The sequence below is a fragment of the Alligator mississippiensis genome, chromosome 3 (genome assembly GCF_030867095.1).
Source record: "Alligator mississippiensis isolate rAllMis1 chromosome 3, rAllMis1, whole genome shotgun sequence".
Lineage (NCBI taxonomy): Eukaryota > Metazoa > Chordata > Crocodylia > Alligatoridae > Alligator > Alligator mississippiensis.
In genome coordinates, this window is record NC_081826.1 from 146,821,525 (window position 1) to 146,847,954 (window position 26,430).

Consider the following 26,430-nt stretch of genomic DNA (forward strand, 5'->3'; position numbering starts at 1 on the left):
AGCACCTTAAACTAACACTACTCCGAGATGTTTTAAATTGCTTCGCTTTCATATTACGCCGCTTAAAGCTGAGACCCAGAGCAAAATTTGAGACTGAAAGAACAAGTGGTGGGAGGAGAAAGTAAAAGACATTGAAACGTTTGCCACAAAATAGAAAAAAGGTGGTGCAAACCAAGCCAAAGTCACGTGCCAGGGCCAACGCAGAGATGGGGAGCAGGCAGCTTGGAGCTCCCTGCTCTCCCATATCCGTGCGCTGTCGAGCCCCCGTGCTGAGGCACCCTGCGCCCCAGCAAGCTGGTCCCTGGTTGACTGGGGCGCAGGGTTCCTCCAAATGGGGGAGCAGGCAGCCCTGGGCTGGTTGCTCCCGTTTGTGCATGCCTCAGTGCCGAGGCGCCGCAGTGGAGGTCCCGCGCTGAGACATGTGGAGTCCCTGCGCTGAGAAACGCTGAGACAGGGGAGCAGCCAGATGGGGACCGGCTGCACGGGGTGCGCGGGGTGCAGGTGCCTCAGCGCAAGGGTTCACAGTGCATGGAGAGGGAGAAGCAGGCAGCACTGGGCTGCCTGCTTCCCCTGTTAGCACGTGCCGCTGCCTGGGTGGCTGGGGCACAGGGTGCCTCAGTGCAGGCTAGAGATAGCGCCTGCCGAGGCACCCTGTGCCCCCACCACCCCTCCTCCCACCTTGCAGTAGGTGGAACAGTGGGACAATGTGCCCTACTGCAAAGCACCCAGGCAGGGGCATGCACTGGGGCACAAACAGTGGCACAGATTTGTGCCGCTACATTTTGTGTTGCTAAAAAGGCAAACTGCTTCTCGCGTGGGTCCTGCCTGAGATTTTACTGCAGAGCTAATTAGGCTGCTGCATGGTAAGCATCTGGCGTAGATGCTCCCACTGGATCAAATGATGATCATCGAGTATGATGTTAACATGGTGTACCGTATTGGTGATGTTCTTCTGACGGTTGTTTTGCGGCTTGTAAAGTTGGTCCTGTAGAAACTGGTTCCATTTTTTTTCTTTTTGCGTTGGATGCATGCTGTAATAAGTCCTTCGTAGTCTTGTCCTGGAGTTCCCCTACTGACCAGAGGAGTCCAGCTGTGGGAATTGCCTTCATGGGGAGCTGGGGTGAGCCAGGGACATCACTGGCTGCAGCAGGTAGTTCCCATCTTCCTATACCTCCTCCCTCCTCACCTCCCCAGTGTCCCCCTTGGCCTGTGGAGTGAAAAGAATCTTACTGTGCTGTAAAGTACAAGGGGAGTCTAAAACCCCAAGGCAGAGGATAGTAGACCCAGTGCTGTCTTTGAATTTGGGACTGTATTTTTTTAGAAATCACTTTGTTTTTTTCCAGTTCATTAGCTTGAATTTTGCTTTCCACCTCAGGTAGAAGACTATATTCTTACTTCCTTAAGAGCCCAAGGGATAGTTCTCCACATCCTCTGAGAAGTTATTGTATAGCCAGAACTGAACATTTCATTGCATTGCATGGAGAATGAACTTAAACAAAGACAGACGCTGTGAGCAGGATTTGAACCTGCGTGGGGGAAACCCCATTGGATTTCAAGTCCAACGCCTTAACCACTCGGCCACCACAGCTGGGTCTTGTAGTATGGGACCCTAACCCATGGAAAAGAGAAAGACCAGAGGCAGAAGACAGCAGTGATGACAATGAATGATGAAGAAAAGCCTCGCTCCAAGTCCAGAATCTGGAAACAAAATCTATCACTGTGGCCATGGAGCGACTTCACATCCATTTGGTTACCCGGGCAGCGATCTTGCTGTCCTCAACCAGAGAGGCTGCTTCTCGCGGGGGCAAAGACAGAGCTCTCTGCTGTCACTTCACTTCAGTGCTCTCTCTCAGACCAGGATGTCAAGCATCCAGAAAACCTCTGCTTCGTTTGCACAGATATTTGTTGGACTCCAACAGCAGGTGAACATGTGACATTTCTTCCTGTTGCACCTGCAGACACCCAAGGAGAGACAGGGCCCTGGACGTGTGGAGAGCAAAGGAGCTAAAGGAGCTGGGCAAGGGAGAGCATGTCTAGGTCAGAGTTTCTCAACGGTGGGGAATGATGAGATCCTGTGGAGGGTGTCTTGCTGCCCCCACTGCCAGGTGGCACCCTCACAGGATCTGAACAACTCCAGGAGAAACACCTGAGCCCACTATGATTTGGAGACGCAGCCTTCGGAGGTGGGGTCATGTGCACTGACATTGCACCATCGGATCACAAACAACGGTTTTCTTGTTCCCCGTGGTTCTCCAGACCTCTCTGGAAGCGTGTGTCTTGTTTCCTGCCCAGAGGGATTTTTATTCCCTCCCAACTCCCACAAAGCCTGGTTGGCCCTTAAAGGCGATTTCAGGGTATGAGGGTTTCTTTTGACAGCCTCTGTTCTCCTGCAAAACTAGCCTCCTTCAATGGAGTGAATGAGGAAGCAATCTTTACTGCAAGTCTCCAATTATGAATACTTTTAGCAAATCTTGGAGTATTGCTATCCAATACAGAATCACATACACAAATACACATACATGCATTTCATAAGTGTATAGACTTCATGATCTAAGTAGAAATAAGCAGTCTTACAAAGTAAAATCTTTACATCTTCAAAAATCGAAAAATTCTAGAGCCGTCCAGCTTGTTGGGGACGTGTTACTCAGATTTGGAGAGAGGCAAGGATTTCTTAGGGCGATATCTTACGTTGGAACAACTTCATAGCTGAGACAGGGAAACCACCTTTTGAATCTTTAGACAGTCTTCCTTAGATCAAGAATATCCTGCATTGGAAAGCTTCTCTAACTCTATCCCAACTATGCAGCAGGTGTAGTGAGATAGAGCACCCTGAGAGATCCTTGGCTCCCACATCATCTCTGTACTGTCACGGCTACATCACTCTTACACTATGAAATCTGAAGACTAAGTACTAAGAGGCATTAGATCTTCACTTAGGTTTGCAGGTGGGAACCTCAACAAAGGACACCAGAGGGTGTCATATCACAGGGAATGGATCCCTTTTCCATCCCACTCCTTTTATCCTCCTTTCATCCAGCATTACCAGACAGACCTTTGCCAATCTGGGGGAGAAAGGGGATGATCTTGCATCATCCTGTTGGTTGAGATAGAGGATGCTAACCTGAAAACTTAATTAACATTTCATGTCCTAACACTGGCTCCTCTTTTTAAGAAATTTCTTTTACCCCGACTCAGTTTCTATTCTACTTCCCTTTGCCTCATTTGCTAATATGGCCTAACTTACACATAACACAGCTAAAAGCTGACAAGAGCTGGTATACTGCAGCTGACAGGATTGTGGCTGAAGAGAAAGGTCTTTGCCCTCACCCCCTATTCATCAGGTTTGTCTTTCCCCTCCCTGCCTTCAATGCAAACAGGCAGAGCCTCTTCCCACCCCACACCATGGAGGGACACCACGAGCCGAGCAGCCACAGCCCTGATCGCTGCCTGCACTCCCATCCCAAGGAGGCAGGTGATGACATGTGCTTGCAGCACCCACCACAGCCTTCCTCTCACATGCTGACAAAAGGGAGAAGCCAGGAGATAACCCAGTCCCTCGGGCTGGGAGACTGTGCTGCTGCATTTCATTGGGAGCTTAATATGTTGTGAGTTCAGCAACAATGCTCTGGGCACTCCTGGGCTGAACTAGCAGTTATTTCCTATTATAACTCTCTGGGATCATATCCAGGGTGGATCTCAACAATTGCCTCAGTAGATGTATGCAGATCTTGTACTTGCTCTGCCTCTGACTTGACAGAGTCCAGTCCGGTGCAGAGAGAAGAACCAAGAAATGTCTCTGGATCCTCAGGGCAGAGAACGTGGAGTCCCCAGTGCTGCAAAACTGCCACAAGCAAAGCGAACCCTGCGGTGCTGAGCATGAGGGCGTTAGCCGTAAAGGGACAGTGCAAGGAAAACACAACGAGACATACCAGAGCTGCTCCCGCAGAAGGAGCCTGGCTCAGAGCAGCAGCAGAAAGAGCCCAGGCAGGTCCCTGTAGGATGCCAAGATGAGGCAAGGGGAAATTTGGGAAGAAACCTGAAAGGCAGATGGTGCAGGTCTAGATACGTGCAAAAGCATGAATACGGTCCAAGAGCAGAGCCCCCAGCTATGCTCACCTCACACCAGCTGTGAGGAAGGCCCTGGAAACTAGAAGCTCCAATGACAAGTCACAGACCCAAGCATGCTCTCACTGCACCACAACACCCCCACATATTTCTAGCCCTTGACACTCCTCTCACCACCTACATGGACACAGAGGTCTCTCTTCCACTACCCCAACAGAGACAGGAAGAGGACCCAGTAAGTACTTCTGTAGGAGAAGCTTTCCCTTGCATTGCCCCAGGGGAGAAGATTTGAACCCAGAATCTTTGATCCAAGACACCAGTGTCTTTGCTATTAGGCCAGTGGGGCTGAATAGATACAGCTGCTCAAGAAAATGAATTTTTCTAACTACATGTAATTGTCTCTGCCTCCACACGACTTGGAGCATGGACTGGCGACCTTTTACAAGCCGTGGGCCAAAACAACTTGTTTCCAGTCCAGTGTGGACCGCGTGGCTGAAGCAGCATGTCAGTGGCAGGGGGCTTCTCCCTGCCCATGCCAGGACCAGGCAAGTGCCAATAATGAATCAGCTCTATGGAGTCAGCGTCTCCTCTGAGTCGTGAGGTTGGGAAGGACCATCGTCTTCTACTCCTACATCCTGCGCAAATGCAGGGTGCACTGGATGAAACCCGCCCTTCTCCAGGCACTACCCCGCCTCCGATGAAACAGAGCCCACGGGTGCCATGGGCACCTTGTTCCCTGGCCCTGCTGTTATGACGGGGTTCCGGAGCGTCTGTCTCAGCGCTCAGTGCAGACGGCAGCCTCTGCAGTGGGGGGAGAAACTTCTCCTCCCTCCTCTCTATGGCAAGCTGTCCAAAATCACTGACTGTCCTCACGTGCCCCCTGAACTTTCTCCAAGCCAACCTCACCTGGTTCTCCCAGCCTTTCCTCATATGGCTGCATTTCATCTCCTTTATGCTTGTGACTTACCTTCAACCCAGCCTGCTTCACAGACAGGATGGTCCCCTCTTCGATGGTGGGACAGTATGGCTATATTGGCAGAAGGCAGGGCAGGGTAATACTTGGGGGAGTAACTCATGCAAGGAGGCATAAGCTTTCCTGGCTGCAGCTGACTTCATAAGAAGCTACGCCCGTGTTGACGAAGGAAGCCATCTTCTGAGGAAAGCCTGGTGAAGAAGAGCCATACAGCATGTTGTGGCTGCTGCAAGGTATTGCCTGGAAATAGCAGCCCTCAGTGGCTTGCTCGAGTGAGGACTAACTCACTTGTCTGCCTCGGGGACCAGGTTGCAACTTCTGTTGCTGGTCCAGGCACACCACGTTCTGACACTATCAAATCCCGCACCCCCACTCCTGGTGCCTTTTGTGACGACACGCTCCTCCTGTGAAGTTACAGCTCCTGTGAAACCTGAGCCAGCGCTTCATCCTCCATCAAGACACAGGAATGGGCCACTCTGTGATTTATGCCAGATGTGAGGACAACACCATGAGCATGCATGGCTTCTTGAGGATACTGCCCGGCTTTGGAGCATGGATTCAGGAGCATGCACCTTGTGCAGGGGCCTGGGAGGAGGGAACCGCTTAGCAGAGAGGAGACAGCGGGGCCCTGCTGGCACTGGGTGTGCAGCTGCCAGGTTGGGCTGAAGTCACGTTGACTCCCTGGGGCCAGGCCCTGGGGTCAGGTCAGGTCTGTGAAGACCTTGCCTCAAACTCAGGCCACCTGCCCCCACCACCAACTTCTTTAACTTGTGAGAAACACTTCTGTCTTAATTCCCAAAGCAAACTGGTGATTTTCAAAGGGGTGGGTGAGCATTTCCTATGTGTGGGCACTGTGGCTTAGTTGGTAAAAGCACCTGTTCAGTAAATAGGGGAGTCTGGGTTCAAATCCCAGCAGTATCTGCTTCCTTTCTCACCACAATAGAAGGTTTCTTACCATCAAAACAGGATTGAACCTAGAGTCAATACTAGCTTTCTGGCTCCATCTTCCCGCCCCTTGGGACTTTGATTGACAACTAAAGCTGTCTCCAATTAACAAGAAATGGGGTCTGCTGAGAGGTAGGTCAAGTGCTGTGTTTACAGTGGGGAACCATCAGGAAGAGTGGGATCCCTTCCCTGTTTCTAAGTAGAACTGCAGCCCTGTGCAATGTAAACCCCCATTCTTCATAGGAAATCCATGGGTCTGACTTTTTTCTTCTTGCCAAGAGACCGTCTCATGTTTCAAAGGTTGTCTTTGGTTGATGCAGGAAGACCCAAGTGAAATTCAACTTGTAACCCGGGTGGCAGCCCAATAGTTGCCACCTGTGACGGCCCTAACCAGAGGGATTAATAATGAATAAATATGTGCTTCTTGAACGCGTTCAGTATTTTTCCTAACAGGTAATTTTAGCTAATATAAAGCTTGTGAGCTTGTAACCCACAAATGTAACTTGTCTGTCATAAGGTTAACCAAAACGATAAAACTAACTGTTTGTATTAATTGTGGAACTGACTGGGCCTCAAAGGCAAAGCTGTAGCTGCAAGATTAGCTGACCTAATGGTTTTTGCTCAGGGTTCAGCCTTGACGATAAAAACTGGATCCAGCCACCTGGCACACCCAACACATTCCAGAAAAGCACGTTCCAAGAAAGCATATTCTGAGACACCTAAAAGGCTAAACAAAGTAATGTTAATTTCAAACCTGAAGATGCTGCATGTAATTTGCTTATTGGATAAACCCAAGTCTGGGTAGTAATTTTTAACACCTTTCAATCCCATAGGGTAACAGCTATAGGGCAAGATTATGAGTGGCTCTAAAACCAGCAGATTAGAATAAGACTAGGTATAAAAAGCACGTGCATCAGGTGACCAGCAGGAAGGAAGGAGGGAACAGAACGGTCATTGCTGTTCCAAGCCCGGACTCCGGACTCCCAGTATGAGTGAGATTCAGATCCTGATCAAGGGATCTTCCTCTGACAGTGTCGATGGAGGACGCCTGACTTTGAGGGACTATCGATAAGTTGGCATCGAGGGACCTGGCATCGAGGGACTATCGATAAGTTACCAACCCATGTCTGTCTCTCTGTTGTTTTAAACAGCCCAGTGGCTGATTCCCTCGCAGTGCCCAGTTGGCCTGCAACAGAATCGATCCATCTATCTGTTGTTATTGTCTGTTGTTATTATTTACTATTAGCTCTTTAATACTGCATTATCTGCTTATTGCATTTATCTTTCTGTTAACTGTTGTGTGTGTAAGCTATAATAAATTTGCCTTTGCTTCACTCCCAACTTGGCCTCCTTGATCCGAAACTGAACCGAACACTCACAGTGCCCAGCTGGTCTGTGACAGCCACCCCTGCCCAATATCAGGGATAGTGTGGTAAGAGTAGAGGAGGGCTTCCAGCCAGCACCAATTTACTTTCCAGCCGGCCCCTGCTCCCCACAGAGCAGCCCATGGTCCCACGAAGGTCTAACACTTAACTGATTTAACTATTTACACTTTTTTTACAAAACAAGAATAATAGGAAAGGTTATTCACCAGTGAACTTCAATCACATAACCAGGGCTTGGGGCGCCAGCTGTCTGCCCCAAGCCCTGCCCGCTGCTCCCTCTCTGCTGCAGGGCTGGAGGCTCGGCCACCTGCCCCTGCTTTCTTCTCCCAGGGCCTTCAAAGCTCTTCAGAGAGGGCACTGTCAGCAGCTCCCATGCCAGTTCAGTGGCTGCTTTTATCCCCTCCGGCAGTCCCTCCCTGGCTTGCAAACCGGCCAACAAGGGCTCAGGGTGGCAGGTCCCCAATCCCAGCCACCCCCTCCCATGCGAATGAGGGGATTGAAAACCCCTTCTTTTGACTGGCTTCTCCTTTTCCAAGAGCAGGGCTGCCCTGCTCCACCCTTGGGGTCGCTCCGAGTTCACTGGCACTGTTTCTAGCCCAGGGTAAGTATCTCAAGCCAATCTGGTGAGCCCACATTGGCAGTCTGTTACAAACTAGATCCCAGGAGCAGCACTGAGAGCCCAAATCCAGATCCCAGGGGCATCATTTCTGAAAGAGGCATTCTGCTTTGGACTTTTCCAAATGCATTTAATGGTCACAGATCAAGAATGGGTAGGAAACCACTGTGAAGAAAAGTCATCTACAAATAGACTGAAAGAGAGAGCAATTGAATGAGAGACTGAGTCTTTCTGACACCTATCTTTAAGAAAGGGAAAAGGGAGGACCAAAGCCACTACAGGCCAGGGAGTTTGACCTGAATCCCTGATAAATGCCTGAAGTAAATTATCAAAGAATCCATAGCAGACAGGCTAGCACAAGGCAGCATGCCGAAGGACAGCCAGCATGACTTCATTACGGCAGGTCATGCCAGACCAACCTCATTTCCTTCTATGATCAGGTCACTCACCACCTGGATGGGGGAAATGAGGTTGATGTCATATACTTGGACTTCAAAAAGGCCTTTGACCTGGTCTCCCACAAAGTCCGCATGAAAAAATTGGGAAAATGTGGCCTCAACTTCATTCAAGTCCAGTGGAGAGGTAACTGGCTACGAGGTAGGACCCAGAGCGTATTGATTGACAGAACTGAGTCATCATGGTGGAGGGAGAGCAGTGGCATCCCTCAGGGTTCAGTCTTCAGACCAGAACATGTTCATCAATGATTTGCATTCGGGTATTAAAAGCAAACTAGCAAACCATTAAAAGCAAACTATTAAGCGCAAAGTTCGCGGACAACAAACTATGTCATAGATTCATAGATTCATAGATGCTAGGGTCGGAAGGGACCTCAATAGATCGTCGAGTCCGACCCCCTGCATAGGCAGCAAAGAGTGCTGTGTTCAGATGACCCCAGCTAGATGCTTATCTAAACTCCTCTTGAAGACCCCCAGGGTAGGGGAGAGCACCACCTCCCTTGGCAGCCCGTTCCAGACCTCGGCCACTCGAACTGTGAAGAAGTTCTTCCTAATGTCTAGTCTAAATCTGCTCTCTGCTAGCTTGTGGCCATTATTTCTTGTAACTCCCAGGGGCACCTTGGTGAATAAAACCTCACCAATTCCCTTCTGTGCCCCCGTGATGAACTTATAGGCAGCCACAAGGTCGCCTCTCAACCTTCTCTTGCGGAGGCTGAAGAGGTCCAGGTGCCCCAGTCTCTCCTCATAGGGCTTGGCCTGCAAGCCCTTAACCATACGAGTGGCCCTTCTCTGGACCCTCTCCAGGTTATCCACACCCCTCTTGAAGTGTGGCGCCCAAAACTGCACGCAGTATTCCAACTGCGGTCTGACCAGCACCCGATAGAGGGGAAGTATCACCTCCTTGGATCTGTTCATCATGCATCTGCTGATGCACGATAAAGTGCCATTGGCTTTTCTGATGGCTTCGTCACACTGCCGACTCATGTTCATCTTGGAGTCCACTAGGACTGCAAGATCCCTTTCCGCTTCCGTTCCACCAAGCAAGTCATTTCCTAGACAGCAGGTATGCTGGACATTTTTCCTCCCTATGTGCAGCACTTTGCATTTCTCCTTGCTGAATTGCATTCTGTTGCTTTCTGCCCGTGTATCCAACCTGTCCAGGTCTGCTTGTAATTGTTCCCTGCCCTCCGGCGTGTCCACTTCTCCCCACAGTTTTGTGTCATCTGCAAACTTGGACAGAGTACACTTCACTCCCTCGTCCAAGTCACTGATGAAGATATTGAAGACTATCAGTCCAAGGACCGAGCCCTGCGGGACCCCACTACCCACACCCTTCCAGGTCGATACCGACCCATTCACTACGACTCTCTAGGTGCGACCCTCTAGCCAATTCGCCACCCATCGGACTGTGTAATCATCCAAGTCACAGCCTCTTAACTTGTTCACCAGTATGGGGTGGGATACCGTATCGAAGGCCTTCCTGAAGTCTAAGTAAATGACATCAACCCCTACTCCTGCATCCAGGCGTTTTGTAACCTGGTCATAGAAAGAGACTAGATTAGTCAGGCATGATCTACCTGCCACGAACCCGTGCTGGTTTCCCCTCAGCATAATTTGTCCTGCCAGGCTCTCGCAAATGTGAGCCTTGATAATTTTTTCAAAGACTTTGCCAAGGATGGAGGTGAGACTGACTGGCCTATAGTTGCCTGGGTCCTCCTTCCTCCCCTTCTTGAAAATGGGGACCACATTGGCCCTTTTCCAGTCCTCCGGGACCTGGCCCGTGCGCCACGACTGCTCAAATATTACCACCAGTGGTTGCGCAATGACATCAGCCAGTGCCTTCTGTACCCTCGGATGGAGCTCATCCGGGCCTGCCGACTTAAAGGCATCCAGTTCCTCCAAGTGACCCTGCACCATCTCAGGGTCTACGCTTGGTAGTCTGGTGTCCTTCTGCTGCCTCTCTACAACCCCAGTGAGAGACTTGTCGTGCCCCTCGCTTAGGAACACTGAGGCAAAGAACTCATTGAGGAGTTCAGCCTTGTCCCCCCTGTCCGTCACCAATTGCTTCGGCCCATTTAGCAGGGGTCCTATTCTACCCTGGGCCTTCCTTTTACTCCCTATATATCTAAAAAAACAATTTTTTGTTATCCTTTACTTGGGATGCCATCCTCAGCTCCATGGTAGCTTTGGCCCGTCTAACTGCCTCCCTACAAGCACGAGCAGAGGAGATATACTCCTCTTTGATAATCTCTCCCTGTTTCCACTTTTTATATGCTCCCCTTTTAGTCCGCAGGCTGCCCTGGATTTCTCTGGTCAGCCAAGGAAGCCTCCTGGCCCATTTCCCTCTTTTTCCTCGCATCGGGATCATCTCCCTCTGTGCCCGAAGGATCATTTCCTTAAGGTACAGCCACCCTTCCTGGGCTCCCATCTCTTCAAAACTCCTACTCTGCAGTGCGTCCATGACTAATCCCCTGAGTTCATTGAAATCAGCTTTCCTAAAGTCTAGCACTTTCACCCTACTAGTTACCTTACCCACTCAATGTCTTATGATGAATTCTATTATTAGGTGATCACTGTCCCCCAGGTGACTACCAATCTGTAGGTCCCCTACCATATCATCCCCCGTTGCCAATACCAGGTCCAGTAAGGCATTCCCCCTAGTGGGACCGTGTACCTCCTGTTTCAGGTGGAGGTCCTGTACGCAGGATAAGAACGTGTGTGAACAGTGGGACTTTGCTGTCTGTGTCTCCCAGCAGATGTCTGGGTAGTTTAGGTCCCCCATGACTACCGCCTCCTTAGTTTTTATGGTCTCTGAGAGCTGCCTCAGGAGCCCCGAATCTAGTTCTTTCCCTTGGTGTGGGGGTCTGTAGCAGACCCCTACCACCAAATCCCTTTCTCCTTGCCCCCCATGTAACAACCCACAATCCTTCTACTTTCTCCTCCTTCGATTCTGTCTTGATGAGGGTCAAAGTATATTGCTCATTCACACAGAGCGCAACCCCTCCCCCTTTCTTCTCCACCCTGTCCTTTCTGTACAGCCTATAACCCTCAATATGTACCGCCCAGTTGTGGGAAGAATCCCACCAGGTTTCAGATAGCGCTACTAAGTCGTAGGTGTTTTCTGCAAGCAGGAGTGCTAGTTCATCCTGCTTGTTCCCCATGCTCCTAGCATTAGTATATAGGCACTTGAGCCCTGTGACTGGTGCCTTTTTTGCCCCCCAGCTCCGATTCCCAAAGGGCCCCTTATTGCTAACCTGCTTATTGCTTACCTGTGCTGTATTGCTGGCCGCCCCATGGACTGCAGGTTCCCGATGTTCTCCTTCTTCAGGCTGGGCTGTCCTTGTGGGTGCCACATGGTTTGGTGGTCCACGGCTTCCCTTGCCCTCATCTTCCCCTCCCCACGACGAGCCTAGTTTAAAGCCCGCCGGAGGAGATCCGCCGACCTAGAAGAGAAGAAGGATGAGCTGATTAAACTCTTGGGCACCAGCGAGTCAAGACCAACATCAGCTTCATGCTCATCAAGTCCTGGGCCTGACCCAGGACCACACTCCCGCTCGCCAAGCCCAGAGGCTGCCGGGAGATCACCCTCCAAGAGCGAGCAACAGAAACTCCATGAGATAGAGCTGAAAAGGATGGAGCTGGAGGAGAAACAGCTGGAAGTGAAAAGAATGGAGCTGGAGGCCCAGCGCGAAAAGGAGCAGCTGGCAGCTCAGCGTGAAAGGGAACAGCGGGAAGACAAGAAGGAACAACAACGGCTGGAGGAGAAAAGGCTGGAGCTGGAAGCTCAGCGTGAAAGGGAACAACGGGAAGAAAAGAAGGAACAACAACGGCTGGAGGAGAAAAGGCTGGAGCTGGAAGCTCAGCGTGAAAGGGAACAACGGGAAGAAAAGAAGGAACAACAACGGCTGGAGGAGAAAAGGCTGGAGCTGGAAGCTCAGCGTGAAAGGGAACAACGGGAAGAAAAGAAGGAACAACAACGGCTAGAGGAGAAAAGGCTGGAGCTGGAAGCCCAGCGTGAGAGGGAACAACTGGCGGCCCAAATGGAGGAAAAGAGAATGCAGATGGAGCTCGAGCAGAAAAAGCTCGATGCTCAGCTCCCTTTGCAGACCAACGGGGGAAACGCGAACCCTCCGCAAGCATCCGGGGAACCCCCCAAACTGGAAGTCTCCGCCTTCGCTCGCTACCGAGAAGGAGACGATCCTGCGATGTTCCTAAGCAACTTCGAAAGACAAGCCCAGCGGTGCAAGGTGCCGGAGGAAAAGATCATGATGTACCTGTCTGCGCTGGTAGAGGGCGACATGGCGGTGGTCCTGAACAGCCTGCCCTCAGATGCAGCTGATGACTATAATGCCTTCAAAGCTGCTGTGTCCAACCTGTTCAAGTTAGGACCGGATTATTTTCGGAAAAAATTCCGGAATACATGCCCACAACCCGAAAAGTCATTAACTGATTATGTGGTCATGTTGTACGACACATACCTTAAATGGTTAACCGAAGCCAAGGTTGACACTTTAGATAAGGCAAGCCATCTCCTGGTGCTGGAACAATTCTGTTTTTGGTGTCCGAGAGAGATTAAGACCCTGGTCAGGAACAGGGACCCCAAAGATGCTTACGAGGCCGCAGACATTGCAAACCGACTGTTGCTAAACCGTGAGAAGCCTCCCTACTCTGGGAAGGAGCAAAAAGAGTTCCAAAGAGGGGGGAAGGGAGGCCCAGGTCAAAAAGGGGAAAGAGGGCCACCTCCTGCAGAGCGCAAGGCGGCCCCAGATTCGGACAAACCACCCAATTCGGAAAAGAGGGGGTGCTATAACTGCGGGGATCAGGGCCACATCAAGCCCAACTGCCCAAAGCTAAGCACTAGACCCAAGCCCGTCAGGCGTGCAACAGCCGTGAGCAGTGAGGGGGAGGGCTGGAGCCACTCTGAGGAGAGTGTCTGTTGCTACAGGATCACAAACTCGGAGGAGGTGATGGCCCCCCACCGGACCATGATCACGGTAAAGGAAAGGACCCTTGTGGGGGAACTGGACACGGGGGCCAGTGTGACACTAATTAATTCCAACCTGGTCTCGCCTGCAGACATAATCCTGGGGAAGACCCTCACTATTCAAGGAGTGGGGTCCACACCCCTGAAGGTACCGGTAGTCCGTGCCCCCGTCGTGTGGAACGACTGTGCAACGTACCTGGAAATGGGGGTACTGGAAGGGACTGCGGTCCCCATCCTGGTGGGACGGGATCTTATAGAGCAGGAAGCCCAGCTCCGGAGGTGGGAACAGACCCAAGAGTCAAAGCCCCACACTGTTCATGCAGTGACTCGCCTGCAGAGCAGGAAAGCTAAAGAAGTGGGGTTAGAAAATCCCCAGGAGAAAGCCACACCATTGGCCGCAGGGGAAGGGACCCCTGCAATGGCGATTGCACCCTGGTCCCGAAGGGAACTGGTAACCCCGAGGGTGGGTTAAGTAACAGTCCCGGGGAGGTGTGTATTCCGTCAGTGGCAGAGGGAGGTGAAACTAGCAGGGAGGAGACCCAGGAAGTCCCTGTGGGTGAGTGTAAACTCCCTGCAGGAGCTCCTGAGCTCCCTGCTGATTGCCTAGCTGGGCAAGAGGAGTTCAAGCGGGAGGTTCGGGAGGACCCCAGCTTGGAGGGACTCCGGCAGATGGCTCAGGAACAAGAAACTGAGTTCACTCCGGACAAGAGGGAACAGGTGGTCTGGGATAAGGGGCTTCTCTATCGGTTGTGGGTCCCGAAAAAACATGCCAAAACCTGGGAGCCCCAGCGCCAGCTCATAGTACCCCGAAAATACAGACAGCAATTGCTTGCCATGGCTCACGATCTACCGTGTGCTGGACACATGGGCAGGGAATGGACACGCCAGCGGTTGCAGGTGAACTTTTTTTGTCCCAGAATTGCCCAGTATGTAACAAGCTATTGCAAATCTTGCGAGACATGCCAGAGGACAGGCAAAAGCGGGGACAAGAGAAGGGCTCCCCTGCAACCCCTCCCTATCATCGACCAACCCTTCCCCAGGGTGGCAGTGGACATTGTGGGACCGCTGAAGCATAGAACTCGTAGAGGAAAGAAATACATATTAACTCGAGTGGATTACGCAACGCGGTACCCGGAGGCAGTTGCCTTGACCTCCATCGAGGCACCCGTGGTTGCTGATGCCCTCATCACGGTCTTCTGCCAGCTGGGTTTTCCCTCCGAGATCCTGACAGACCAGGCTGGGAACTTCATGGCGGAGATAATGGAGTGCCTGTGGGACTGCTGTGGGGTGCAACACCTTAAGACCACAGCCTACCACCCTCAGACAAATGGGCTGGTGGAAAGGTTCAACGGGACATTGAAAGGGATGCTCAAGGCCTATGTGGACTCCAACCCCAATGACTGGGATGAGAAACTGCCGCACCTGCTCTTTGCCTACCGGGAGGTGCCCCAGGAGCCCACTGGGTTCTCACCCTTCGAGCTGATGTTCGGGAGGCGAGTGCGAGGTCCTCTCGATTTGGTGAGAGAGGAGTGGGAAGGGAAGATCGCTTCCACAAAGACCTCCGTGGTGGAGTATGTGCTTGACTTTTGTCAGAAACTGACTGACATGATGAAGGTGGCACGGGACTCCCTGGGACAGGCCCAGGAGAAGCAAAGGTCCTGGTATGATGAGAAGGCCCGCTTACGTACTTTTGAGCGGGGTGAGAATGTGATGGTTTTCCTGCCACTAAAAACAAACAAGCTGCAAGCTGCTTGGGAAGGTCCTCATGCTGTCCTGGACAGACTGGATGATGTAACCTATGTAGTGGGTATTAAGGGTAGGAAACCTAAGACAATTCACGTGAACATGCTTAAACCCTACTACAACAGAAAGGAGATGGTATTCTGGGTCCCCTCGGTTGAGGGAACTCCGGAGGACCCCGAGGAGCCGGTCATGTATGGAGACTGGGATGGCGAGGCAGGGATCGAGGAACTCCGCCTGCCGGACCATCTGCCCTCCCAGGACAAGGACCAGCTGCCCGCAGCACTCAAGGACTTTGAAACTGTGTTCTCTAATAAACCAGGTAGAACGGACCTGGCGGTACACTCGATAGAGACGGGCAGCCATCGCCCTATATACTCCCAACATTACCCAGTCAATGAGAAGGTGTGGCAAGAAATAAAATGGGAGATCGCAGAGATGGAGGAGTTGGGGGTAATCCGGCCTTCAATGAGTCCCTGGGCCAGTCCGGTGGTACTCGTCCGGAAGCAGGACGGGACCATCCGGTTCTGTGTGGACTACCGGAAGCTGAATGCCATCACCACCCCTGATGCGTACCCTATGCCCAGGATGAACACGTTGCTGGATCGCCTGGGCCCAGCCAAGGTGATCTCAACTCTTGATCTGTCCAAAGGATTTTGGCAGATGGCCCTGGACCCAGATGCCATAGCCAAGTCTGCCTTTACTACACCTACGGGGCTATACGAGTTCACAATTTTACCGTTCGGTTTGCGCAACTCGCCTGCCTCTTTCCAGAAACTGATCAATAATCTGCTGCAAGGATGTGAGCGGTTTGCCATGGCTTACATCGATGACATCGCCATCTTCAGCCAGGATTTCAAGTCGCACCTAACTCACCTGACCACTGTGCTAGGTAAAATCAAGCAAGCTGGTCTTTCGGTGAAAGCCAAAAAGTGCCAGTGGGCACTATCGGAGGCAGTGTACTTGGGTCATCGTGTGGGTGGAGGTCATATTGCTCCCTTGTGGGACAAAATCGAGGCCATCAAAGACTGGCCACCTCCACAAACCAAGAAGCAAGTCAGAGCCTTCCTCGGCCTGGCGGGTTACTACCGAAGATTTGTCCCGGGGTTTGGAGCAACCGCAGCTCCGCTGCACGAGCTGACCAAAAAGGGCAGCCCGAACCTGGTGGTCTGGAAGCAGGGGTGCCAGGAAGCTTTTAACACCCTCAAGGCTGCCCTGGTCAAACAACCAATCCTGAAGGCATAAACCCTTCTACGTGGCAACGGATGCTTCCGACGTAGGACTGGGAGCTGTGCTCTTACAGGAGCACCAGGAAACACGGCACCCCGTGGCGTACCTCAGCCGGAAGCTAATCCCTCGGGAGCGAAACCCGTCCTCAATCGAGAAGGAGTGCTTGGCCATCGTCTGGGCCCTGAACAAGCTGAAGCCCTATTTGTGGGGACAACAGTTCACTGTCCTGTCGGACCATGCCCCACTGCAGTGGCTGCAAACCATGCAAAACACCAATGCCAAGCTGCAATGCTGGTCTTGGCAGCTGCAGGAATTTAATTTTACGGTCCAACACATAAAAGGAAGCCAAAACGTGATAGCGGATGCCTTGTCACGAAAGGACTCTGGGTAGTGGGTCCTTGGGACTCGGGACTAGTGAGGAAATCACTAGTGTAAAACTGCCATCAAGTTTTATGGTTTCTGTGTTATTCTCTTAACCTGTTTCATGTTCCAGGTTTTTTCCTTTTTCTTCTTCTGGCATCCCGTGGGAACTCCCTAACCCAACACGCCCGGACCCACGGCCCTGAGAGGCCCCGTGTCCGAGCTTGTAAAGGAGGGGGGGGAAGTGTGGCAGAAATGCCACCGTCGGTGCCCCTCTCCAGAGATCTGTCTCATCCAGCCTGAGAGGCTGGTGTTGAATCCCTCAGGGCGGGGATCTCCCACCTTGTCTACATGACAAAAGCCTGGTGCCTGGGAGGTGATGCTCTGGTCACCTGGGCAGGGGGGAAAGGCCCGGCCCTGCGCGCGGGCCCAGGTAGCCAGGGATGCTTGGGAGATCGGTCGGTTTGTGGCCAGTATTGGCAGCTTCGATTGGACCGGGCTGCTGAGGTCAGAGAGGTTATTTAAGGGCCCGGTCCAGGAAGAAGGCAGCCATTAGCCATGTGGTCATCCAGGTGAATCTGAACCTGGCTCTCTCCTCATCACCACATGCTCCAACAGTGCCCTGCCTCCAGAGGAAACTCCAACCACCTCTGGATGATGCGAGTGAGTAAGCTACTCGAGATCCGATTAGATATTTAGCTTCAGTAACTCAGATGCGTGTTTAAACGGCTACCTCAGCCACCCTGGTTTGCTCTATGGGATTCCTCTGATATTCCTGTAATATTTCTATGATACTGTTCTACCTTTTACCCTGTTTCCGCCGTACCCCCTGTAATCAATAAAGTTCTCCTTTGTGACCGGTGTGGGAGACTTATTGAGGGGTGGGTCTAAATTATGCCAAGGAGGCCCCTTAGGTCTGTGAACTAAGGGAGGCTTCCTAATAAGCCCCTGACTTGGGGAAGTGCCCCAAGTGCCTGTATTGGGTCTAGTACCCATTGCACGATCAGGCCTGTGTTTTCCAAGGTGCACAGAGCCAAAAGTGAGTCGAGAGCCTTGGATGGCGGCAGCGGGAACCCCAGGCTAGTGGGTGTGCTCCAGGGAAGGGGTCGGCCGGACGGGAGGCACCCCAGGGAGGCACTCAGAGCCTGGAAGGTGGTCGGGCACAGGGAGGTGGGCGGCTCAACGCAAAAGCGCCCCCTACTGGCCCGCCACAATGCTTACCTTTGAGGGACAGGTGGAGCCCATCCCAACTGAGCATGTCCCTCGTTGTGATGTGCGGGTCGTTGTCCAGGAAGCCGAAGCCTGCCTCGAGACACCACTGCCGAAGCCGCCAGGTGTTCTCTCTGATGCAGTTCTTGTGCCGTCTTCCGCATCCGCTCACTGGTAGGACAGAAGAGAATACCACCTGTGCACCGATCTCTCTCAGCACACCGCCCAGAGCGTGGTAGTCCGTCATCAGGTGATCGGGGCTTCTCCTGGCCGCATCATTAGTACCCACATGGACTAGGACCATGGGGTAGTAATCGGTGGGCTTAATCCTGGCCTGGATTATTCCCATCACATCCCGAATCTTTGCTCCAGGCAGGCAGTAGACCTCTCGTGTTGAGGGGTCCTGGCAGCAGATGGGCCCTTCCGTACCTCTCAGGATGGAGTCACGAATGTCATTCATTATCATTTAATACGTAGAAATATAAAGTGCTCCATCTGGGGAGAAATAATCCACAACACACTTACAGGCTGGGCAGTGCTAGGCTTGCTAGCACAAAATCTCAACAAGACCTGGGTGTTGTGACAGACTACAGAATGAACATGAGCCCCCAGTGCAATGCCGTAGCTGGCAGAGCTAATCAAACACTGGCGTACATCTACCGAGGCATCTCCAGCAAAGCTAATGATGTCATCCTCCCGCTCTAATTCGATCTGGTGAGACCGCAGCTGGAGTACTGCATCCAGGTCTGGGCGCCGCACTTCAGGAAGGCTGTGGAGAAGCTTGAGAGAGAGCAAAGGAGGAGCACATGCATGATTAGAGGCCTAGAGAACAGGTCATATGAGGAGAGGCTGAAAAACTTGGGACTGTTCAGCCTGGAGAAGAGAAGACTCAGAGGGGAGGTGGTGGCAGCCTATAATTATATCAGGGGCATACATCAGGGCCTTGGGGAGCATCTGTTCACCAAGGCCCCCTGGGGAGGACAAGAAATAATGGGCACAAGCTGATTGAATATCACTGCAGGCTAGACATAAGGAAAAACTTCTCTACAAGTCAAGTACCGAGGGTTTGGAACAGGCTTCCCCGAGACGTGGTACAGTTACCCACCCTGGCAATCTTGAAAAAGTGTCTTGATGTCCATCTTGCTGGGGTCGTCTGATCCCAGCGGTCTTTCCTGCCCAAGTGCAGGGGGGCTGCACCCCATGATCTGTAAGGTCCCTTCCATCCCCTAACAACTATGAAACTATAAAACTATGAAACCATCAAGCTCCAAGACCAACTGCCAAGACCACCTGCCATGCCCAGCTGGTAAGCCCTGCACATGGAGGAGGACTTTGGGGGACGGGGGCACTGAGCGCCAGAGGTGCACGAGCAGGTGCAGGTGGCCCACGAGCAGCAAAGGAATCTGGCTTCCTAAGTTCAAGAGAGGCATGTTGTCCTTCTCGAGAGCACGGTGGTCACCCAGGAGCTGCTTCTAGAGCATGCAGTATCTGGATCACAGCTTCCTAGACAGTAAACCCTGGAGGCTGCAAGAGGGAGAGGAACAGTGCAAAATACCCTGGTCTGATTTGGTTTGCTCTGCCTTTCAGCATCCTCTGTCTAGCACTGAGACACACGATACTGAGCAAGAGGGATCTATGGGCTGACCCAATAAACGGCAGTTTTTTAGGAAGTGGCAGTCAAACCAGCTCAGCCCCAGTGGCCCAATGTAGAAGTCTCTAGACTTCTTAGCCATAGGTTGTGGTTTCAAAGCCCACCTGTCGCTAAAATGACGTAACTCGTAACCAGGGTGCAGGTCAGCTCCAAAAGCTAAGTATTAACCAGGTTGCTGGTAAAACAAAGGTATATCCATAAGCATATTGGCGCTCAAACGGTTTAAGGATCTGTAAGTTGAAAAAAGAAACTCCAAAAAAAAGAAAAGTCTAAGGCCTATGACTGGGGCTTAGATGCCTGCACCTCCAAGGATGTTTAGGATGTTTTGGTAGATCACTCAAGTCTACAGTGGTTGACAGCAAAGTAAGTTTAAATCCCTTGATGCTCCCTCAATTTGCTCCTTAAAGGAGTTTTTAGTGTATGTTGGCTCAACATTTCTTTCTTCTTGCCTGGAGCGCTGTGAACAGTTCTGGCCTCTGTGTTTTAAAACAGAAAGGGGCAATTTATAAATGGTCCACAGGTGGGCAGCAAAGATGGTCCAAGACTTGGAAAGCAAATCATACAGTGAGAGGCTGTAGAAGCTAGGGCATATGATAGCAGTCTTGAAGTACTAGCAGGGCTGCCATAAAGAAGGAAAGCACCTTATTTTCTCTTGCTGCAGACAGGAGGGTGCAGGCCAATGGTCTGAAGCTGACAGGGGAGCACAGCCGACCCCAAGCAGATCATGCTAGTGAGGTCACGGGGAGCCCATACACCGACTGAGACTGAGGATGGGGCTGACTGCTCTCCCAGTGGGAAAAGGAACGGGAAGTAGGGAAGGAGGATGCATGAAGAGCTCCGCAAGGCCAGAGCAGTATACCTGGAGTTGGAGAACAGAATAGGGTGGATGGAGGGCACAAGCAGTGGCTGCAGAGCAGCAAGGTGGGAAGAGAGGTGGGTGGGATCAAGGCAGGTGGAATCCCAAAAGGGGGGATCAGGGTAGGGGAACAGTTCCCACACCCCAAGCTAAGGAGCTATGTCCCCTGAGAGCCAAAGAGCTATGGGGCTCTGGGGAAAAATACATGGTGACAGGGGTCACGAACTGTACAAAAAATCCCCGAGGCTCCCCTACACAGGACACAGAGCACCACGCAGCACGGTGCACTGGTTTACTGTGACTTGAGGGACAGCCCATGGCCGTCTTTGTGAAGCAGTCCCCAGAACTCAGGGACTCCTCCTGGCCTCTCAGTTGGACACTGACTGTTTGTCACCATCCCTTTAGCTACGTGGAGCTGCTCTGGGCACTTTTGCCCCCTCCCCGGCAATGGCTTTCTATAGCACTTGGTGGTGCTGCCTGCCAAAGGTGGAGACCCTGGTACCACCAAGCAGGATGTCCAGCTCTTGATGTCCCCTAGGGCCAGGCACTGAAGAGACCCAGCCCCCAGCAGAATTTCATAGATTTTGTAGACATTCAGGCTGAAATGGACCCCAGAGGATCATCGAGTGCAGCCCCATGCCCAGGGGCTGGAAGTCAGCAGGGATCATAGGATCCCAGCAAGATAAACATCCATATGTGTCTTGAAGGTGTTCAAAGTGGGTGCTTGAACCACCTCCGGCGGCAGTCTATTCCAAACCTTGGGGGCTCAGACAGTAAAGAAGTTCTTCCTTATGTCCAACCTGATTGGTCGCGGTGGAGTTTGCGACCGTTTGATCTCGTCATCCCTTGGGGCGCTCTGGTGAACAGACATTCCTCCAGATCCTGGTGAACACCCCTGATAAACTTATAGGTGGCCACCAGATCACCCCTGAGCCTGTGCTTTTCCTTGCTAAAGAGTCCCATGGCTCTCAGCCTCTCATCATAAGGTCTGTTTTCCTGACCTCTGATCATGCGCGTGACTCTCCTCTGCACTCTCTCAAGCTTCTCCACATCCTTTTTGAATTGTGGAGCCCAAAACTGGACACAGTACTCCACCTGCGGCTTCACCAAGGCCGAGTACAAGGGGAGAATGACGTCCCGGGATTTGCTTGAGACCACTCAAGAATTTGCTTTTGTGCCCGAGGTTCCCAGGCACTGCCGTACAAATGCATTCCCTACTTGTTGAATCCATCATCCCTCGTGGTCTGTCAAAGGGCATGTGTTGAAAGCCCCGGGCACGCTGCTTTCCACTGGGAGCTCTTGTAGGGTGAGAGGAGCAGCATTTCTTTTCTGCCGCGCTCCGTCTCCCTCCTTGTTCCCCGGTGCCTATTCCAGGCGGGCCTACCGACAGACTCGGGGGAGACAGCCAGATACCCTCCAGAGGCTGGCATTGCCAAGTCAGGCTCTTTCTTTGCATTGAGAAACCCCCTGAGTGCAGTTCTCAATTCCTATGAACACAACAGGGAATGTTTCAAAGGATCTGAAGAAGGGATGAAGGAAAGGTACAAAATGTATTAGCACTTGGTGGGCAATGTCCAAACTGAGGGAAGTCAGATCAAATCAGAAAGTACCCAGCTTCCTTTTCCTGTCATGTCACCATAATTTGCCACTGGGCATCCTGCCTTGGAGCTTCCTGCAGCTCCTCTTTCTTGAGGCAACAGCCATCCTCCTGCTTGAAATCCCCGTCTGGGAGCAGTCTAGTGAGAATCTCTAGGGCTAGGAGACTAAAAATGAGGACCTGTGAATGAATGCCAGCCACACGTGAAAAGAAATCCTGGCAGCTGAGAGCTTCACTGCTGAGTCTGGCAACTGCAGGAGTTACCCTGCATGGTGGCCCCAAGCAAGGGAGCAAGATGCACCTTCTCCTTTCTCTCAGGACACTTTCCATGCAGCAGTGTCCTTTCACTGCTGACTATGTCCAAGGCTGGTCAAACATGCCAAAGTCAGACAGGGTCGGGGAAAGGGTGCTGGGCAGGTAGATCCAGGCGAGAGCTTGATGGGCCCCAGACAGTCTTTCTGAGAAAGACCCCACAGCTCGGGGCCTCCTCTTGACTTCTCCCTCACACACGCTCCCCTAGGGCAGGGTTTGGGCCTCAACCTTGCAAGTGGGAAGGAAGCCAGGGATGAAGGCTGTGCCTTTTCCCAGGGTTTCACTTTTGTTTCTAAACAAGGAGCATCAAAGGGAAGAAACTGCAGGAAGAGCAAAGGAGAGGGAAGGTTAAGGAGGGAACTGAGCTAAGCCACCTCTTTGCAAAATAGGCAGCACTATAGGAGTCTCAGGAGTAGCTTTGGCTGAGACTTACCATATTTCTAGTTCAAAATAGAGGACACCAGTCACGGGGGGAGGAGGGGGTACATGATTGTAGGGGCAGTGATATGCTGGTGCCCTCCCCCTGCACATTCCCTTGCCTCTCACTCCCAAGTTACAGCCCCTAGGGCAAGCCCCTAGGGCAAGCCTGGAAGCTGAGCGGAGCAAAATCCCGAACATTTGATAATATTTAAAAAACAAAACAAAACAAAAATAACCTGCCAGATGGAGATGGAAAGAACCAGAAAGAGGACGTGTCTGGGAAAACCTGGACGTATGGTAACCCTGCTTCAGAGAGGGCTGGGCTCACTTTTCTTGGGATTTTCTTCATTTCTAGCACACTGAAAGTGCTGTTGAAATGATCTAGATGAGCGATTCTCTACCCATGGTAGGGGCTTTTCTGAGATCCTTTTAATAGTGACACATCACCATTAATTGTAGGAATACCTGCACATAATTCACAAGATATATCTCAAGATTTCAAAGAGGAAATGCGTGTCAAGAAACACGCTCAACTGTGCTAGTCTTTCTGAATGCTGACAGTCAGTAAGTTTAGTGACAGTTTGCAACCCTGAGCAGGACTCATCATGGCCTTGCCCTACACCTGGACAGCATTCAATCAGACAAAGGCCTGGGTCAACAGGAAGGTGAGAGAGGACTAGATCACTCCAAGCGTAGATCCCAGTACCTGCACAGTGAGCTTCAAGTGGGTGAGCATCAAAAAAGAGCAGATGAAGCGAGGGGATGTAGCTCAGTGGTAGAGCGCATGCTTTCCGAATATGAGGTCCTGAGATGTCTCCATTTTTTCCTGCGGGCAGAGGCTGGACAGGAGGTCTCTCCAAACCAGGGCTGGACAAAATATGGTCCCTTGGATGGATCTGGCCTGTGGAGGGTCTGTATCCCACCCATGGGGGGCCCTTGGACCTACCTGGTCCAGCTGCTACTTGGCCGTGGCATGTCCTGCTGTTCCTGGGCAGGCAACGGGCCTAGGGCGGCTCCGTGGCTGGACTGCCTTTCTAGGCAACCTGAGCAGTGGTGGCTCTTTCTGGCTGCCACTGCCACTGGCCCAAGCCCTGTGGTACTGGTGGGGACCTGCAACTCTTTCAGACTCACCTGTCTGGACTGAGCAGCAGCAGCAGCAATGTCACCCAGCAGAAACTGCTGCTCAGCATGGGGGGAAGCAGCCCCTAGCTGTCGCTGCTGGTGCACAGCACTCACTCAGACTGCCCACAGCCCACACTGCACCGGGCAGAAACTGTTGCTGAGCATGGGGGGAAGCAGCCCCTCCCTGTCACTGCTGCTGGGCAGTACTCATTGCAGCTGCCTGCAGCCCACACTGCACCAGGCTGCCCTGTGGCTGCTTTGCACTGTTACCGCTGCTGCACTGGGCAGCCCAGAGGTGGCGGTGAGGGAGATGTAGGGCTTTCCATGTCTGCAGTGAGAACTGCCCAGCAGCGATGAGTGGAAAGAGCTGCTTGTTTCCCCCGCCATGCAGAGCAACAGTTTCTGCCTGGAGCCACCACTGCTGAGCCCAGACATGTGAGTTCAGAGCATACACGGGGTGTGCTGGGCCGAGCCTGTGTGTGCAGGTCCCTGCCAGAACCACGGGGCTGGGGGCAGTGGCAGCAGCAGCTGGAAGGAGATGTTGCTTCCTGGACTGCCTAGAAAGCCAGTCCCACCATGGGGCTGCTCCAGCCCTGCTATGTGCCCAGGGGTGCCGGAAAGCACCACAACCAGGCAGTGCGGAGCAGGTGCAGGGGCATAGGGGCATGCTGTGGCCGTGCACTGCTGGCAGTGGAGATGGCAGGGAGGTGCTGCAGAGCACATGGGCTCTGGGCTGTTGTGGGGCAGGGGCGAGTGCTGACTGCCTCAGGGGAGCGCGTGTAGGGGGCTCCTATGCACACCCCACCCTACCCGCAAACACTCCCCTGCAAACCCCACAAGTGCACCCTCCCCCACACACAATCACACACCCCACAAACACTGCACACACTCACACCTACCCACAATCCCCACACTCACACCCACTAACCTTTGGGGGAGCCCCTCTCAATGCTGTGTGCACACACCCCACCACACACATGCACTCACCGACACACACACCCCAGCTACCGTCCCCCTGCACACACCCCACAGCCCCCCACAAACCCCACACCCACCCACGCATCCCCACAAAGAGAGGGACTTCCAGTGACAAAGGTCAGAAGAGGGTGGGACTTCCAGTCCCAAGATGGCAACCAGGGGGTGGGGCGCTTGTTAAAGGTGGGGCAACAAGTCCCTCAACAGCTCACCAGAACTTGTTAAGTGGCCCTCTAGCTGAAATAATTGCCCTCCCCTGCTGTAGATCCTCTCCACAAGCCTTGGAGACTACAGTGGCAGGGGGCTGCCCGGTCCTGGTTCAGCTCTGCCTCCCAGCTTTGCAGCAGGGAGCAGTGACCATCATCATCCCTCACTCCTGTGGACATGAGGGCCCTTGCTGAAGCCCTGGGGCTTTGCACCAGCTCTAGGACCTCAGGAGGTTATTGGTGACTTGAGGCCTAGGCAACCTTGTCAGGGAGAAAGGCGGGCCTTCTTCTTCCAGACTCCTGCAGTAAGCTGCCTCTGCCTCCTCTAGGTGCCTGCAGAGGCCAAGGACCTGAGGGCAGCTCCAGTGGCAGGGGCCAAGGATACTGTCTGCAGTGCATTTGCTGGGGCCAAGGCTGCAGTGTCTAGTGTAGTGAATGTGGCCGTCCAGGAGGGTGTGGAGAAGACCAGATCAGAAGTGACCAGCAGTACGGACGTTGTGATTGGCTCATCTCTGGCCCAGAAGGTTGTGAGTGGCCTGGAGGTGGTGCTGGGGAAGTCGGAGCAGGATCACCAGTCACCTCTGCTCCAAGCTCTGGAGCAAGCTACCTCAGCGCACAAAGCGGATGTAAATTGTACCAGAGATAAGGTGCTGTGTGCCAGGCACTGACACTGCATTTTGCTAGGAGCCTCGTCTCCCTCCTTCATTGCTCCCATCTGCCTTTTTTCAGAGCAACTCCCTCCCTGGCTGCAGAGAGATCTAAGGCTGAGCTGCCCTTCTCTTGCCTCCAAGCCCCCTCTATTTCCCCTGCTCCATCCCAGCTCTTGAGGCTGCGAAGGCTGGAGTTCAGCATTTCTCACTTTAACCATGGGGAGCTCTCAGGCTCTGAAAGACAACAGGTGTTTTACTCCATCAGTGCCAACAGTCTCAAGGGGTGACCAGTGTTCTTCTGCTGGGTGGGCAGTGCAGCAACCTGGAGAGAAGGGGTGGAGCTGCCCGGTCTCTCCTAGTAGCTTCTAACAAATGTTTGCCCTAAATGGCTTTTGTATTGAGTTGAGAAGAGTGCAGTGATTTGATGTTTCTAGCTCCAAGCTGGTCCTACGCTGAGAAGTAAATATGTATCAAAGCACGGCAGCTGCTCTGGGCTAGGTGAGAAGCAGCCAAGCCTGGGCTGTGATGGCACCAGGCGCTCCCCAGGAGCGCTCGCGCCGGCTCTTGGGAGGGCGAAATTCCTAAGGATTGGAGTCTCAGCAGCCACTTGGTGCTGGTGTTATGCCTCCTGATCATCACCTCTTCCCTTCCCCACCTCGTATGCCTGTCCTTTCCTCCT

At 52.6% G+C, this 26,430-nt stretch overlaps 2 non-coding genes across 2 annotated transcripts; one reads left to right on the top strand and one right to left on the bottom strand.

Moving 5' to 3' along the window:
- Nucleotides 1–1,505: 1,505 nt before the first annotated feature.
- Nucleotides 1,506–1,588, bottom strand: TRNAS-UGA (transfer RNA serine (anticodon UGA)). The gene has a single exon. It is a non-coding gene; the product is annotated as a tRNA-Ser (tRNA).
- A 4,297-nt stretch (nt 1,589–5,885) lies between these two features.
- TRNAT-AGU (transfer RNA threonine (anticodon AGU)) lies at nt 5,886–5,959 on the top strand. The gene has a single exon. It is a non-coding gene; the product is annotated as a tRNA-Thr (tRNA).
- The last annotated feature ends 20,471 nt before the right edge of the window (nt 5,960–26,430 follow it).